The following is a 19144-nucleotide window of genomic DNA, read 5'->3' on the forward strand; positions in this document are numbered from 1 at the left end:
TGTCATTGTTTTGGTGATAATGTGATTCATAAAATTTTATTGGCTTTAAAGCCATTGTCATGTTAAATTTTTTTTTTTTTTTTCTTTCGTTTTTGTTTTGGTTTAGAAGGTGTAATTTAGAAATTTTACATAATATGAAAAAAACCTCTTTTCATATATTTATTTTACATAATATTTTTCATGTATATAATTTTAAAATCATATTCATTTAGATATTATTAAGCCAATCATGTTCATTTATAAAAGTCATGGTTTTACTGTTCACTATTGTAAGCATAGATTGAAACCACACTTTGACTGTTCATTTAAATCAGATTTAATTTTTTTTTTGTAAATATTTTTTTCTGTTGTCATTGTTTCGGTGATAATGTAATTCATAAATTTTGTTTGGCTTTACTGAAGCCGTTCTCATGTTAAATTTTTTATTTTTTCTTTTGTCTTTGTTTTGGTTTAGAAAATGTAATTCAAAAATTTTTTTGGTCTTTACTAAAGCCGTTTTCATGTAAATTTTTTTTGTTTATTGTTTTGTGTTTGTTTTGGGTTAGAAGGTGATAATGTAATTACTAATTTTTTTTTTTTTGCTTTACTAAAGTCGTTTTTCATGTAAATTTTTTTTTTCTTTTGTCTTTGTTTTGAGTTAGAAGGTGTTATTCAGAAAATTATTTTGGCTTTACGAAAGCCGTTTTCATTTAAATATACATATATATTTAAAACCAGTTTAGTAAAACCGTTTTGTACCCGTTTTCATTAAAAAAAAAAAATTGTTTCGTCTTTGTTATGGGTTAGAAGGTGATATGCATGCTCTACAGTCCGAAGCACACCCACACACTATGTAGCTTGACGAGCAACGACGAAGGGTGAGACGCGAAGATCACCGCGGAGTAGGCCAAGAAGACGAAGGCCACAGTGAGAGCTCCTAAAATAAATTTTGTCAACATTTTTGTAATAAATCTTAATACATAATATACGAAGTCACTAATTTACTAAATACTCATACAAGCATGAAAACAACATAACTGAAGTTGCAAATGTAATAGTTTTCAGTTACATAGGTAGTACAGACATAATTCTCCCACAAAAATGCATTCTGGACACCATGAACTGAACACACATTACATACATCCTGGACATCCTGAACTGAACACACAATACATAAACATAACAGTTAGACAGACAAACACCTAATTCATGACCTAATATTGCATATTAATAGCCGCAACATTTGACAGACACAATACATAAACATAAACACAAACATAAACATAAACATAAACATAACAGTTATACTTACTCTAACACAGACATTACATATTAATGCATGACCTAATATTGCCGAAGTGTAGACATTAACACCTAATTCGCGCTTAAATCGGCAGGTGGCTCAGAGTCTGAATAATCCGAAAGCTCAGCGTCAGAGACAAGCTCAGGATCCTCCATGATACCATTGATAGCTGCAACATTTGGTTCTGTTCTGTTCTTCTGGGCATCCTTCTTAACTATGTATTGCTGCATATCGCGGGCTAACCTACGGCGCATTTGAGAAATCTCACGTTGTAGTCTTTCACATAGTCGATCAACATTATCAGGATCTTCCTTTTGGATCTCAACAGAACGTGCTTTTGGCACCTTCAGTCAATTTTCCCGACATAATCTTTCCATTTGCACTCGCTTTATAAATAGTGCAGGCCACTTCAGAAGTCTAGCGTTTGCTAAACCATATCCTGTTTGATTATCTGATGGATCCTCCACCAAACCACATGGATCTCGATAGTATTTGGGCATAACAAAATGTCGCTTCCCAAACCTATCATGATAAGCACAAGAAGCATCTAACAAAGGAAATGGTGTTTCATCTTCAGCATTGCCACTTCCCCTTCCCCCTCCTCGTCGTGAACTGTCACCCCTTTGCAAGTTCCTACCACCTCTACGATTCCCACTCCCTCCCATGAACCATGTAGCCATGCTAATTTTTTAAAACAAATAAATGATAATTTCGTAGAGCGAAATGAGTTGTAAGGCTGTGTCTTCATCTTTAGCCGTTTATATAGTTGGTTATGAATGGCTTTAGAAAGATGCCTCTGCATCACAATCCCACATATATGAACAAGGTATGAGTGTCACTAGACTGAAAAAACAGAGAAAAGCAAATACTGTGTACGAAGTCACGTGACTTGACAATCCATCTGCATATAAAGGCATGCTGACTGTAAGGTAAATCAGCGAATTCACTGTTGCCATGTGACTTTCTGAATTGAGAATCCCACATATATCAATAACAGATGAGTTGTCACTGTAATAAAAAAAATCGAGTAGAAAATCGAGAAAACCAAAGCATGTGCACCAAGTCACATGACTTCACAATCCATCTACATATACGGACAAAATAAGGGCATGTTGACTGTAAGGTAAATCAGTGAATTCACTGTTGCCATGTGAGTTTCTGAATTGAGAATCCCACATATATCAATAAGAGATGCGTTGTCACTGTAATTAAAAAATAGAGCAAAAAATCAACTTGACCAAAGCCTGTGCACCAAGTCACATGACTTAACAATCCATCTGCATATACGGACAAAATAAGGGCATGCTCACTGTAAGGTAAAACAGTGAATTCACTGTTGCCATATGACTTTCTGAATTGAGAATCCCACATATATCAATAAGAGATGAGTTGTCACTGTAATTAAAAAATCGAGCAAAAAATCAACTTGACCAAAGCCTGTGCACCAAGTCACATGACTTGACAATCTATCTGCATATACGGACAAAATAAGGGCATGCTCACTGTAAGGTAAATCAGTGAATTCACTGTTGCCATGTGACTTTCTGAATTGAGAATCCCACATATATCAATAAGAGATGAGTTGTCACTGTGTATCAAATAATCGAGCAAAATATCGAGAAAACCAAAGCCTGTGCACCAGGTCACATGACTTTGCAATGACAAGTCTCTCTACCATTTGACTACTCAATGTTTGAAAAAATGAAGCTTATGTAGGCAATGTTGTGTTTCACTTAGCTATGCATCATTCGTTGTTACGACCTACTATTTCTATCAACGGGAAAAGTATGACTATTTGAATTTCTGTTGTCATTTGGAATTATTTTAAAATCAACTTTTGAATATTCGATTTGTAATATTTTGGGAAACATTTACAATCTCAACTTTTGAAATCAACTTTAAAATAATGGTGGATCTTGTGAGTGAAACGTGGGTTACGTAGGAGTACTTGGCCACCAATGTTTATGAATATCATGGCGCATTCAAATCTGTCCAGAAAACTGGTGCATTCAAATCTGTCTAGAAAACTGGTGTTACACAGTAATTTCGGAAGTGTTGTTCTTTTTGGGTATAAATCCGAAAATTAACAAATCAGCGTCATTAGAACTGATAACAATTCTAGTTTCTATACTAAGAGAATCGTCAATTTCTTCAAAAATGTGCAGAAAACAATCTGTTTGGGTATAATTAATTCTAAATAATGATTCATCCCAACCAAATCAAATAAAACCAATTGGGTTTTAAACTTAGTCCCCCAACTGGACCAACCACTTGGGTTTGAGCTTGTTTGTCCAACCCCCGAAGTTTAGTTTTCTGTCAACCCCCCATTCCTTACCAGAGTCATCATTTGTACTGGACTTACAAGAATTGGAAGGTGACTCTTTCTTCTTCCCTGATGGAGATTGGAATTCTTTACGTAGAGGATCCCTATTTAACGAGGCGCAGTTAAGGCAAGCTTTTCACCTAGCTACCTGTTCTATTTTCTATGTTATTGAAGGCGGTAGTTCGTTTGTCTGAACTTTATTAGTCCCCCAGCTGGACCAACCACTTGGTTTTGAGCCTGTTTCTCCAGCCCCCGAAGTTTAGTTTTATGTCAACCCCCCATTCCTTACCAGAGTCATCATTTTTACTGGACTTCCAGGAATTAGAATGCGACTCTTTCTTCTTTCCTGATGGATATTGAAATTCTTTACGTAGAGGATCCGTATTTGACGAGGCCCAGTTACGGGAAGCTTTTCACCGACCTACCTCTTCTGTTTTATGTGTTATTGAAGGCGGTAGTTCGTTTCACCGAGTTTAGTTTTCTGTCAACCCCCCATTCCATACCAGAGTCATCATTTGTACCGGACTTACAAGAATTGGAAGGTGACTCTTTCTTCTTTCCTGATGGAGATTGAAATTCTTTACGTAGAGGATCCCTATTTAACGAGGCGCAGTTAAGGGAAGCTTTTCACCGAGCTACCTGTTCTGTTTTATGTGTTTTAATTATTCACATAATTGAACATATATTAATCCATTCATTAATCCAGAACATTCATTAACTCATTGCAATTCAATAAAGAAAGTCATGAACTAATAACTGTAAATTACTATAAATGTAGTTATTTCATAAACTTCAGGTTCATAAAACAAATACTTGAAATACATCCGTACGTTAGATGAACAACTACATTGTCTTACACTCCAGTAACGAACATACGACACAACATACATACAAACATATATGAAAGATAACGGTGTTGGATTTCTTATTCCTCATCTGACATGTAGTAGTCAGAGAGATATTTTTCATTGTTTAAGACATTATTTCGCTCAATCACTGTCAAATCTCTGTTGCTTGCTTCTGTCATTTCGGTGGCTAGCTAAAGCATGAAATGTCGACATCTCCGCATCAACATTCTGTTGTTCTCCTTTTTAATTCTGCTAACTGCTTTTTCATAGTCACTCACATTTCCTCTAGCCATGGTTAATGAACGACGATGAGGTACCGGTGCCCCAAAGTTACGTAGATCATTATACAATCCTTCTTGCTCCGTTACCCTGAACGCCCATTCTGCTCGGATACCAGCATAATAATCCTTCGGACTCGAGTACTTTTCGCTCTTGTAGTCATAAGTAAATGGAGGTAGCAGCCACACTTTCGGATTTCTTTGCCAGCGTGAACTTCCTTCACCTCTTGAAGACATTGTTGATAAAATAAAAAATTTAATAATAATAGTAAGTGTAGATATATTACTATTGTTATGACTTCAACAAACATCATACTGAGGTATTTATAGACATCATAGTGGGGGTTAACTAGAGATGATCTGGTGACGATAATGCATGCTAGGGCACTATGGACAAAGTTATACACGTGATATTATTTTATGTTATTCATTTCATGTAATTTTGAGTACCCGTGACTTTGTGTACCTGTGATGTAGTCATGGATGTGGTTGTCAGATAAAATCATAATTGTAGGCCAAAGAATCACAATGCAATCCCATCATATTCAAGCAGTGAGTTGTCAAATAAAACAAAATGCAGTGAGTTGTCATATCGCCACATGAAACTATTTTGTCATGCTTACTTTTGTAATACAGTAAGTAGTCACTTGGAATTGACGATTACAGTACATATAGGTGTTTTAAAAAAATTATAATTGAAATCAGAAAATGAAACAACGGCTTTAATTTTCTTTGTTTTAAAGTAATATTGTTCATAAACAACTATGAAACAAAATGCAAGTAAATACACAATCGTCCAACTCACTTCGATCTACAAAACTATCGTCGTTTTTTTCACCAAAATAATAAAATGGTCACCTGATATGTAAACACGATTGGAACTTTGCAGCCTATATTTTATCTTATTTTCACTTAATGAACTTCACAGTCATCTCATTTTCATTGTTATTACACAACCGTCCATCATGTTTATTTCACCAACATAATAGCATTTTCTGCTTCTTTTCACAGTCGTTTTAATGTGACTTAGATGAATTTTGAAATGTGAGGAAAAAACAAAGCATGTAAGTTGCGCTGCAGAAAGTCACATGCATCACATAATGTGAGGAAGCATGGCAAAGTCAGAAAGTCACATGCATTACTGCATCACTGCATAAAGTGACATTCATTACTGCATCACTGCACAAAGTCACATGCATCACCGTATCACTGCACAAAGTCAGATGCATCACTGCATCGCTGCACAAAGTCACATACCTACCTACTGTGCCCATTGGAATTATGCAATTCATACAAATTTTGAGGGGGTGTCAGAACAAAATAACAATAAATTAATAACCATTACAATACACCTAAAAAGTAAAAAAAAAAATTGTTAAAAAATAACAAATTAATAAATACATAAAAGTAAAAAATATTGTAGAAAAAGTGGTTTGAACAATGGATAGAGAAATATATTGTAGAAAAATATTGTAATGTGAGGAAAAAATACACTTATTTTGATCATCCCAAACAACCTCTTAATTTTCAACTTCCATTTGAGAGAAGGTAAAGTTACATTTTTATAGTAGCCAGGCTGGCACCATCTGCGGCACAACAGCCGATGCTACAGGCCTTTGATTCGTTCATGACTTGACAAAAGTCGAGTCCTGCCAGCCGAATGCACTGTATAAGGTCAGTGGCATGCATGTGATCCAACAGGAAATGCTCATAAATTGGTTGAAACAAAATATTATAATAAATTAAAATATTTTAGTACTTAAAATTGTAAGTATATTTCAATGCAATATTGTAGTCAAAATTCAGGCTGTGTTCAGTTATATTTGTCAATTACATTTTTACCCAATTTTACGGCCGTGGTGTTTGTTTTGCATTTTTAAATTATAATTTCACATTTATTTTTTTAAAAAAATTTCAGGCAGAGAAATTTGACTAATTCAGACGTTTAGTCGGTTGATCAGCTTGCTTGTTTTTATTTTTCAGAAAATATTTTTCAGAAAATTCTACTTTCTTAATTTTCGTGTTTTTCTTTTATTGAATTTTTTTAATATGTTAAGCAATTTTTTTACTTTTTAGACACACCTAACATAAATACACTTAAAAAGTAAAAAAATTCTAAACAAAATCTTTTAAAAATTCACTAAATACCAAAAATATTAAAAAAAATTACAAGCATTCAGTACATTTTTTGTATTTTCATGTATTTATTAATTTCTTGAAATATTTTTTCACAAATTTGTTACTTTTTGTTTTCAAATAACAATAAATTATGCAATTCATAAAAGTCGAAGTGACAACTCCTATCAAGTTGATGCATAGTTGTTCAGGTCATCAAAGTTGACGTGACAACTCTGATGCATAGTTGCCATAGTTGTTTACAATAATTTCATACATACAGCTACCATGTGTATATATGGTATAAATATCGCATCATACCACAACAAAAGTTTTACAGCTATTTCGAGCGATATCATCATGAGATATACGGTGGTTGATCTATATTCAGCAATGGGTCGCTATTGGGTTGCGGATGGAGATGAATTTCAATACCCATTAAATCCAAATTTGCGTTACTCACATGGCACCGTCAATACCATGAGAGTTGAGTGGGAATTTCGCATAACTCAAGCAAACGTTCTCGTTGAGTTATGTCATGAAGTTAATATTAAATTTCCTCGCCGGTTAGCCATGCGTATGCCAACTGACACTCCACAGTTGTTGCAAAGCGCATTGCATCGTATCCGCGACGAAGTTAATCACATGACCCAACGTTTGCAAAGGTCCTCACTAATGAAGACCGCAAATGAGCGTGCCGAAGATGGGTTAATGGATGATGCACACCAGTACTACGCGTGGAGCATGGATGTTATGTATGAATCTGATATTGAGATGTCAGATGATGATGACAATGAATGAAATTGTTTGGATGAATGACCAAACCATTTATGTTGTAATGAATTTGTAATGCTTATCCACGACTTATCAATGAATGGAGATATTTCAATTGTTTTTAGGCTTGAACAAACACATTTTTTAGGCATGAACAAACATATTTTTTATTTTATGTTTTTATGGGTTGTTTAAACATTTTGTTCAAACCAAACGCGTTTGTAATTTATGTTTTTCTAAAAATAAACAAAAATCAGTTTTTAATTTTTTTGTAAACATAAACCAAAAACGTAAACGTTACCAAACGCTACCTTATTTATTTTTATGTTAGGGTTTAGGATTTATAATTTAATTCTTCAAATTTATTTAAACTTCAATTTTATAAATGGTTGTCTCAATTTATAAAATTGAGGAAAAATCGTAAATTACTATAAATAATGCACAGACTACCGATAATGAGAGAGAAGTAGAGATGTGAAAGAGATTTGTGTGATTCATCAATATAAGTAAGAATAAAAAATTGTGAAATTATAATTGCGAATAAATAAGTATGACACATTTACATCAGCTGTACAAGTTTGATTTACAAAAAATTATAACAATTACCAAAAAAAAAAAAAAAACTATACAGTCCATATCACAACCGCTGATGCCCTAACCTGTCCCCAGTCCCACAACCCTGACCGTGGACCTCCCTCCTCGGTCTCCTGCGGTAGACTCTCTAAATATCTGGCACTCCCTCCCCTGCATGTGGCCCTCCACTGACTGCCTGTGGCACCTGTGAGTGTGACCCCCCCTCTCCTGCATCTGCTGCCCCTGATCCTGTCTGTGCCTGCAGATCGGATACTGCTATGAGCTATGAAACTCCCTCATCTGGTGCAACTGTGTCACGATCTGCAGCTAGACCTCGACCTCTGCCTCTGCCCGCACCCCGACCTTGGCCATGATGTCCCCCACGACCATAACCTCGGCCTCTCCCTCGCGCTCTAGGGGGGCTCAATATCGGCCTCATCGTCAACGTGGGAGATGTCAGTGAGAACTGCATCATGTGTACTCATGGGCGCGGTCGAAGTAGTCCCCAGAAAAGCAGGTGGTAACTGGGTGGGTGGGGTAACAACATCATACATGAACCGGGGCGGTGTCCAATCAGGGTCAGGGTCAGCATGTTGGGTAAGATGTACGTGTGGGGAATCTGAAGAAATGTATGGGGTATCATGCGGTGGGGTGACTGAAGTCCAATGACCTGCTATGGCTGGCACTGAAGTGGGAGGCACTGACGTGAACAGGACTAATGTGTCTGGAGCAGCTACTGCACTGTGTACACCGTAGTCCCCAAAATGCAGACAATCTACCCGATGGGCATGTTGGATCCCCTCGTACAATAACTCTCGGATCTCTGCAAGGGCCTGCAGACCAAGCTGTCCATCACGTCTGAAAAGGGCGTCCTCAGCCAAGTGATGACCTCCCAACTCGAACCACCTGAACAAAAAATCAGACATGTTAGGCTATAGTTGACTGAAAATAATCAATTATGATATTAACAATTATCTGACATATACTATGATACTCACCAATGCCTCGAGAGAAGGCCCAACTCCCTGATATCCGGCCTCAAACAGGTGGCTCGAATTACCGACAAGTAAGTGTGTATGTCGCCGATACAACAACATGTAAGGGTCGGGAGAAGGGAGGACCCCATCGCTCCACTCAGCCTATACAATAGTGTCGCGACGGGCATCCCACAACTGTATGTATCGCATATGATGTACACTCCAGTCAGTGCTGGCTCGGCCACGTCTATCAGTCGCATGCAACCGCCACTCGATGTCACACCGATCCGGCACGGACTGGACCCGACCAAACTGTCGGAGGACACGATCAGGGAGATGCCACTCAACCACGTCAAAACAAATGAGTGGCACTCTCGCCATCCATATCTCCTCACCTAGTCGGCAATAGTCTGGGAGCGTATCGAGGACCTCAGCACAAGGCTGCCAGATAAACTACGATAACGACAAGTCTATTAAAAATCGCTCATGAACATATACACTCCATATGACAATTAAAATTTAGGTATTTAAATTTGATACCTCGCCGTCTATCATCCGGTCAAGCTGGTCTCTATACACGACGACTACGTAGGTCGATACGACCTCATGGCCCATGTCAACCCTCCATCGGCTACCTCGAGGTCCGGCCGGCAACTGCATGTCTCCCTGGCCGATGAAAACCTCACCAGGAGCAACCAGTTGCCGCCTAGACAGGGCAATGCGAATCAATCTCTTCCACGCCCAAATCTGCAATAGTTTGAACGCAATTACAATACTAATATATGCCATACAATATGAATTGACATGTAATAAAATTCTTACTAACCTGTAGCAAGACAAGGGGTCCTCCAATCTGATTCGCACCCACCTGAGCTGCTCTCCTATACAAGCATGCCAAAGCCGCAGCGCCCCAGCTGTACTGGCCGATCACGTCAATATCTCTCAATAGTGGCAAGTACATCAGCTTGAGCAGGTTCTATGACTTATCAGGGAGAAGTACCCCCCCAATAAGCCACAGAATATATGCTCGGGCATGCTGATGTACTAACTCATCTAGAGCATGATCTGGAAGATGGCCCTGAAACTGCTCGGACAGCCACCTCACCCTCACTCTACCTGCCTGTAAGTCTGCAAGTGTAGGTGCTACTCCCAATAACTCAGCACATAGGGCTATCCACTGCTCCCTCGTCAATGATGGGTCAGGTCCAGTAACTGCTCGCCCATCAATCCATAGACCGTATAGGACAGATACGTCCTGCAATGTGACGGTCGCCTCACCGGTCGGGAAATGAAATGTATGAGTCTCTGTGCGCCACCTCTCGACGAGAGCAGTAATGAGTGGGTGGTCCAGTCTGATATGGCCTATACGATATACACCATAGAATCCCGCGCGTAGTAGACACTGCAAGACTCTATGGTCCAATGGATGCTCCCACAGGCCGGAATCTCCCCGCCGGCATGCCACCACGGTGCGTGCCTGGTCCTGCATAACAGAATGAGTAGTTTAAATTATAGCATTATCACGTAATATAAAACAAAATGCAGGGTATTTTCATTGTAAGCGTAAAGTCCAACAAACATTATTGCATACCGGGTCCTCCCATATACTGTCAGTCCGATGTGGATGACTCAAAAGTGGGACCTCATCAGGTAGATGTGCCATGAAGCCTGTACAGTTGAGCATGTAATTTAACTATAACAATTAAACTCAAATTATTCTGTACATGACGACTTGAAAAAGTATCAAATTTGTGTGGTCGATTATTTTAAAAGTATCAATTTGTGTGCCATTAACATGGAAGCAATTCACTAAAATTTAAATTTTGCATATTATGTGCCATTAAATATGATAAGCAGTTCAACAGAACCTATCGTTATCTATGCTATAACTAATATAGAAATCGTTTACAAAATCATTTTACGGTCTCTGTTACATAAGCTTAATAATGACCAGTAGCATGTAGATAGTTTTCGTACATAAATATTTGCGAAAAAATGGAATGAGAATTTTTTTTCCAAACCTTCATTATTGATTTTAGCATATTTGACAAAACTTCATTATTGATTTTGGCATATTTGACAAAACTTCATTACATTTATGGCATATTTGACAAAACTTCATTATTCACTTTTGTAATGTTTTTTTTTCCAATAAAGTATCAAATTTGTAAATTACGTACATCTAATTCAGAAATTGTAAATGTACAAAATGCTTGCATCAGTCGAAATATTAAAATCTTCAAATGGTAGAAGAACTATGTGATTTTAACTAAAATTTTGTAATAGACATTTTCAATCAAGTAGAGAATAAAAAACATAGGCCTATGTGGTATAGTTAAATGTTTTTGCGTTGTCATTTAGTTTAATTTATTTGTTTAGTATGTTAGTTGTAAATTTTGTCAAGGAAATCAAACAATTACAATATATAAAGAATTACAAAATAGAAATGATCTATTACAAATAAAAAATGATCTATTTAAATGTACGACCCCGTTTACAAATAATGAATTACGAAAGAAAAGAAAATGATCTATTACAAATAAAGAATTAAAAAATGATCTATTACAATATGTAAGTATTACATAGTCTTCATCGACCAAGTCGCGCCAGACATGTTCGTCTGTCATGACCTGTCTGCTGGCACTCACTACAACGAGCGGTCAAATGCTTATCTGATATGTCCATCTCATTCGGAATACGAGACATAGATGCACGGTCCCGTTTTACTTCTCGCAGGCGTAGTACATTAGGCATTAAGGTCCACTGCGGATCAGCCCAATAATCTTGATGCGGTATTGGATTGAATTTAGTCTCCCAAACCCTCATGTATACAGGAAGCTTATATACTAGATCAACATACTCGAATGGATTGTCACCGCATTCAGACATTACAGCGAGCATATGAGAACATGGATAGTGTCGTATCTCATATTTCCCACAACTGCACGTAGGTTGATTCATCCGCACAATTTGTGTATTGCGACCTCGTCCATGGCGAAAAGATGTTTGCACCTCAAACACGCGGCGTGGCCTATCAGAAAATTGTAATAGAAATTAATCAAGTTTATGTTTTTAGGTGTACTTAACTTGACAACATAATAACAACAATTTAGTTTATATTACAAACTAACCTGTCATATGATATCAACCTGAAAGTATTTGCCCTTGCGATGCCATCCTCAATAGTTTTTTTGTATCTCTCTAGGGTATTGGAAGTCATTTCGTACATCTATTTCAGCTTGGGCTCCCATCTCGTCAAAATATTTTATGAGCCGCCGAAATGTAAATTCAATCATAGCTGAGATAGGTAAGTTTCTTGCACCTTTCAAGACGCTATTGAAGCACTCTGCATCATTGCTGGTCAATACCCCCCACCGATGTCCACCGTCATACGAAAGGGGCCACTCCTCAGGATTCATCTTGTAAACCCAATTGATGGCTTCTTGGTCAATAGCCTGTATTTGTTGTAAGTAACTATTACACTTCCGTCGTTGATGAGCACTCCCTGCTTTCCATAGAATTTGTTTTAGCTCCTTATTTCTGAACTTAGTGTTAAAGTTACTACAAACATGTCGAAGGCAGTGCCGATGATATCCAACAAATTGGAGCGAGGGATTCAGCCAATGCCGCCTCACAGCAGCTAAAATACTCTCAGCTCGATCAGATATCAAAGTCACTCCCTGTCGGTCCATGACAATATGTTCCTTGATATTTGAAATGAAGAACGACCAAGACTCCAAACTCTCCCTGTCGACAACAGCGAATGCAAGCGGTAATATTTTGCCATTGGCAGTGACAATTGTTGCTACAAGCAACACACTAGTGTATTTCCCGTATAAGAATGTACCATCTATGATTATAATAGGCCTACAATGTCTGAATCCATCGATGACGGGTTTGAAAGACCAGAAAACAAAGTGGAAGACGGGCATAATGGTTGTATTTCCGGTATATCTATGCTTCCATTGCACAATGGTGCCAGGATTAGATGTTTGTAATGCATACATGAATTTAGGCAACATCCTATATGATTCATCCCAATCCCCGAATACCATTCTAATTGCCTTTGCCCTTTCATGCCATGCCTTCTTGTATGATATACTATAGTTCATGGTCTTTTTTATATCTTCGATGACATTCTTAATGGGCATATCAGGTTCATTCTGCATACGACAATACCTATGAGTCAGATTATTTTTATGTGAACACTTTAAACAAACAAATATGTATATAAATGTAAACATTTATTTTGTATACTCATCGCAACTTGTCCCAAAAGATGAGAAGCAATGTAACTAGAGCTAATATTTGTGTGGTCCCTGTTCATTCGTGGGTATAAACAACGGTGAGGACCCCTGTACTGCATTATTTCAAAAAGACCATGTATCCTACTAAGAGATGTACGCAACCACCATCTACAATCGTGCTTGCAAGCATACACCCAAACGTCTCGCTTGGAGGTTATGACTTTATACTCTCGATTATTTGTTGCATGGAACAATTTCACAGCATGTACGAGTTGCTTCTTATCAACGAAAACCATCCCTTTGTCCAACTCTAGATTTTCAGCATTCCAGATTCGGTTACGGGGAACGACATCGTGGTTACTAATGTCAAAATCACCACCCATGTGAATGTTGTCATAGAAAGAGATTTCAGGTCTAGGTGGAATGGGGGCATTCTGAATATCAACGGGAGCGTCGGCATCATCTTCATCATCTTCATCATCATCTGATCCGCCCAATAAATTTTCTTCATCACACATTTCATTCTCATCATTGTCTAGGGCGACATCAGGACCGTACATGTCACTGTCAGCAAACTACATAGAATTAACCGTTTCAGCCATATTACCAGCAACTTCAACTGGAGTGGTATGATGGCTGTAGGTGGGCACATCTTCAGTGTTATTGTGAAATTCAGTCTCGTATCCACCACGTGAACTTGATTCTCCACCATGGCCATGAAATGTCTGTTGTGTGTAGCCAGCTACATAACATTCATTTGATTCATACATAGGAGACTGAAACGCTGTCGTGTCAATCCCATGTGTTAGCAATGTAGTGAACAGATGAGGATCCATCTGTGTTATATTAGGAAGATTGTGTACAACTTCTTTCTCAATGTACACTTCCAAACAATTTGGTGGTTGGAAACTTCCACCGATACTTAATACGGTGTTCAACGCCTCATCGTCATTTATCTGTAATATTTTGTATTTGTTGGTTGCTTGCCACTGGCGATAAGGATATTTACATTTGAAGATTAATCGGACTGTTTCCCCGTAACTTGCCACCTTGGGCATAAACATCTCCTCCAAATTGCCAAGTGTGGTGCCAAGTTGCACCCCATATATCCCTTTCGGCTCAGCATCATATGACACACCTTCATCGGGATCCCGAATTATGTTTCCCCCCCAGTAGAAGATAATTGGAACAGTTGCCATATACTTGCTTCAATGAAACAATAAACATTAAAATATCAACAATATACATATATCGAATTCTACTTCTAAAATAAACATTAAAAGAAGAACAATAAATTTTCAAAAAGTCACATTTATATCATAAGTGACATTTTCCTATCAAAATCAACCCTCTCATTTTTTGTCAATTTATATTTTCCAGGGTTGAAGGAACTGTAGAGGTGAAACATTAATTCAATTTATATTTTGTCAGCTGTATATTTGTGTCTCAATTTGATTATTACTGTTTATTTTCTCATTTTTCTCACTTATTTTTATTCGTATAAAACAACAGCTGAGATTTCATCTCTACGTGGAGTTTTTATTTACTTCCTATGTGAAGACTCTTATCTTCTCTACGTGAATGTTCTTTGTTGTCATTGCTCTCTTGTCTTAATTTAAAAAAAAACATCACAACAAGTATACTTCTTGTCTTAATTCTTTTGAATTAGTGGCGAAAAATAAATTTTGAATCACATTGCAACAATAACTTCATATGATCCCTCCCTCAATATGATCAATTTGTAAAAGGCATTCACTGAAAATAAATAAATAAATAAATAATAATAACGACTTTACACAACCGTTAATTTAGGCAATAATTTAATCGTACGCATGTAAGCGGGACCAATTTTAAAAACACGTATTTTGTTTTCTTTTCATAAATCTTGATCTATTTTTTAGTATTTTCATAAGGTAGATAGATATATCACACATTTAAAAAACACTTCATTGTATCAAGTATTTTTCTTATGCAGTGAGACTGGACAAAATTGGACAAATCATACAAACATCTTAAATCATAGTGTAAGTTTTGTAAATAATTAAATATTTCTTCCATTGAGTTGAAAGAACGCGATTGATTTGGACAATATAAAATAGAGGTTGCAAACATTGTTATTAATTTTTTAAAACTGGTGATCCAATTCTTCAGATTCATGGACAATATAAGTTAATTTGATTTGCTCAAACTTGTGCCTAGGGACCTTAATGACAAAGTTATTTCCTATGTGAACTAGTAACCCTCGTCCACTTTGTAGAGGTCATAGAGGCTTTCTTATAAAATTAAAACAAAAAGCTCATTTTGGATCGTTCTGAAAAATAAGAAAAAAAAATTAATTTATTTACTCCTTTTTTTTCTTAAACATACAAAAACAAAAAAATAATTAGAGAGATAATTTATAATGGCCAAAAATTAGAGAGAATTAAATTGAAGTTGGTGGTTAAATGTATGGACTAAATTTTGGATAGTTATCCATGTGAATCTATCGGGCCATCCGTACCAATTATTTGGTATTACGAAACACAGGCTTACCCATCAAAGTGTCAATTTTTTTTTTTTCCTTCTTACCTACGAAATTGCTATGGACTATTAATTAAAACAGTTTAAGACTCTTTTCATGCATATATTATAACTAGTCTAATAATGACTTCTAATTATATAAATAAAAATAAAAATTATTAAAACATAATGTTTAGATTTTCCTTTTCAATGGTGGTGGACAGTCACAAAGCGGAAGTGGCGATAAGTCACTTCGTTCAATACCCATTAGAGAGAATTAAATTGAAGTTGGTGGTTAAATGTATGGACTAAATTTTGGATAGTTATCCATGTGAATCTATTGGGCCATCCGTACCAATTATTTGGTATTACGAAACACAGGCTTACCCATCAAAGTGCCAATTTTTTTTTTCCTTCTTACCTACGAAATTGCTATGGACTATTAATTAAAATAGTTTAAGACTCTTTTCATGCATATATTATAACTAGTGTAATAATGACTTCTAATTATATAAATAAAAATAAAAATTATTAAAACATAATGTTTAGATTTTCCTTTTCAATGGTGGTGGATAGTCACAAAGCGGAAGTAGCGATAAGTCACTTCGTTCAATACCCATTTCAAAAAAAAATTCAATTTTTCTTAAGTTTTCAAAGGAAATTTTAATTTGTACTATAATGCTATTATATGTATTACAAATTCAGCTCATTAACTTTTTTAATCATATTCTGGGTGCCTGACCCCAAATATAGTGAAATAAACCAAACGAAATTAAACCAAAATTTTTTTATTTAAATAAAATAGAGTCAAAATTAAATATTTTGAGACAACATGATATTTTCATTTATTATTTTGAAGTCAATAAAAATATTTTTTTTGAATAAAATAGAGTCAAAATTAAATATTTCAGAGAACATGATCTTTTATTTGAGAGAACATGATCTTTTCATTTATTATTTTGAAGTAAATACAAATATTTTTTTTAATAAAATACATTCAAAATTAAATATTTTTTGTTTAATAATTACATTTAGTAGAAATTAGACATTTTGATTCAAAAAATATAGACATTAACAATTTCTGAAGCATAATTTGATTCAAAAAATATAGACATTTTGATTCACAAGCATAATTTCAAAATTCCAATTCAACAATTCTCAATTACATGAATTTCGTAATATGACATTAGCAATTATGAATTATATGAATTTCAATTTTTTAAATTTTATTCTTAATTAAACAAAATTACTTTTAAAACCCTAATATCAAACCCTAATTTCCTTTTAATTCCTCTTAAGAAGCAAAAAAAAAAAAAAAAAAAAAACTCACAAGCATAATTTTAAAATTCCAATTTCTGATTTCAAATTTCAAAATATAGACATTTCATAATTTCAATTCAACAATTCTCAATTACATGAATTTCATAATATGACATTAACAATTATCAATTATATGAATTTCGGATTTTTTAATCACGATTCTTAATTAAAAAAATTACTTTTAAAACCCTAATGTCAAACCCTAATTTCCTTTTCATTTCTCTTAACAAGCAAAAAAAAAACAATTTCCAATTCAACAAATATAAGTTAGTTTATTCAAAATTCAAAATATAGACATTTTGATTCACAAGCATAATTTTAAAATTCTAATTTCTGATTTCAAATTTCAAAATATAAACATTCCATAATTTCAATTCTCAATTCTCAATTCTCAATTATATGAATTTCATAATATGACATTAACATATTTATGATTTATGAATTTATGAATTTCATAATTCCAATTTTCAATTCTCAATTCTCATATTTATGATTTATTTAAAAAATTCAAAAAATTAAAAAAATTCCAAACCTGATTTATGATTCAAAAGCATAAAAATTCACAAGCATTAGAACCCTTAATAATGTGAACCCTAAAATGTCATCCTAAAAGGATGTGTGAACAATCTGATATCGAGCAACAATTATCATTAGAATCCTAATTTCATAACCACACTAATAAAGCGTAAAAAATCCAAACCCAAATATTCAATTCACAAGCAACATCTAAAAATTCAAAAGCATAAAAAATTTCACAAATTCAAAAGCATTCACATTTCTGATTTCTGATTTCCAAACCCTGATTTCTTATTTCAAAAAATTCCAAACCCTAATTTCATAACCACACTGATAAAACCCTAACACATTTAATAATTCACATATAAAACCCTAACATTCACAGCAAATTAAAACACATTCACATTTTCACAAACACAAAAAATAAATACATAAAATTAGGGTTAACTGTCATACCATGGAGAGAGAGAGAGAGAGCAGAGACAGAGAGTGAGAGTAGAGAGCAGAGGGAGAGCGAGAGCGACAGTGAGCCGAAGCAGAGCGAGATCGAATGAGTCTGCGAGCAGAGGGAGATGGAGAGTGAGAGATGGAGAGTCTGTTTGACACAGATAGATCGAGCAAGAGACGAAAAACCTAAGTGTCAAAAACGTAAATGCAAATGAGAGGGGTCTTTTATAGGAGTGTTAAAAACGCTTTTTCAATTAGTGTTTTCATTTAGCTACAGTGAAGTCGCCATTTGAAATAGCGTTTTATTCACAAAGGTGATGCGCAGTGAAGTCGCTATTAGGAATAGCGTTTTCTTCACAAAGCTGATGGACAGTGAAGTCGCTATTCGGAATACCATTTTCTTCAGGAATGAAGCCCCCTTATACGAAAATCGCTATTCGAAATAGCGTTTTATTAATTAAAATTGCGATTCACAATAGCACATTCACTATTCATCAAATTTTGCCCTCCAAACAATTAAAGCGCGATTTGTAATAGCGCTTTAGCTTAGTTTGGGAAATCCATCAAAACTAGGCCTAGTTTGGAAAATATGAGGCAAAAGAGGCTTAGTTTGGGAAAAACCTCTGTTTTATGTTATGTCCCAAGCAGACGGGGACTATGAATCTGTGATAGCTTGCCTTGTTGAGAACTCGGGCAAGTGACTTCATCATATGTTTTAAGTCTAAGATTATGAGTTTAAGTCTTACAGGGCAATGCTATTTTAATGTAATTTATTTTATTTTTTTAATTAGAGGGATGTTGATTCTTACTCTAGTTCATTTATAAGGTAGTATTTGGTTCACTGAAATAAAACATAATGGAATAATCATTTCATCAAAATATTTAGAGGAACAAAGAACAGAAACAACACCGTGCAAATCAAAAGGCAAGTAAAATTATGAGATG

The 19144-nt window shown here is 35.4% G+C and overlaps 1 protein-coding gene across 1 annotated transcript in view; it reads left to right on the forward strand.

The window, feature by feature from the left end:
* The window catches only part of LOC145789102 (uncharacterized), a 249534-nt gene that overhangs the window by 172394 nt on the left and 57996 nt on the right, over nt 1-19144 (forward strand). The gene's annotated exons all lie outside the window — the stretch shown is intronic.

This window comes from Camellia sinensis, chromosome 6 (genome assembly GCF_055761805.1).
Source record: "Camellia sinensis isolate YWXY chromosome 6, ASM5576180v1, whole genome shotgun sequence".
Taxonomy (NCBI): Eukaryota; Viridiplantae; Streptophyta; class Magnoliopsida; order Ericales; family Theaceae; genus Camellia; species Camellia sinensis.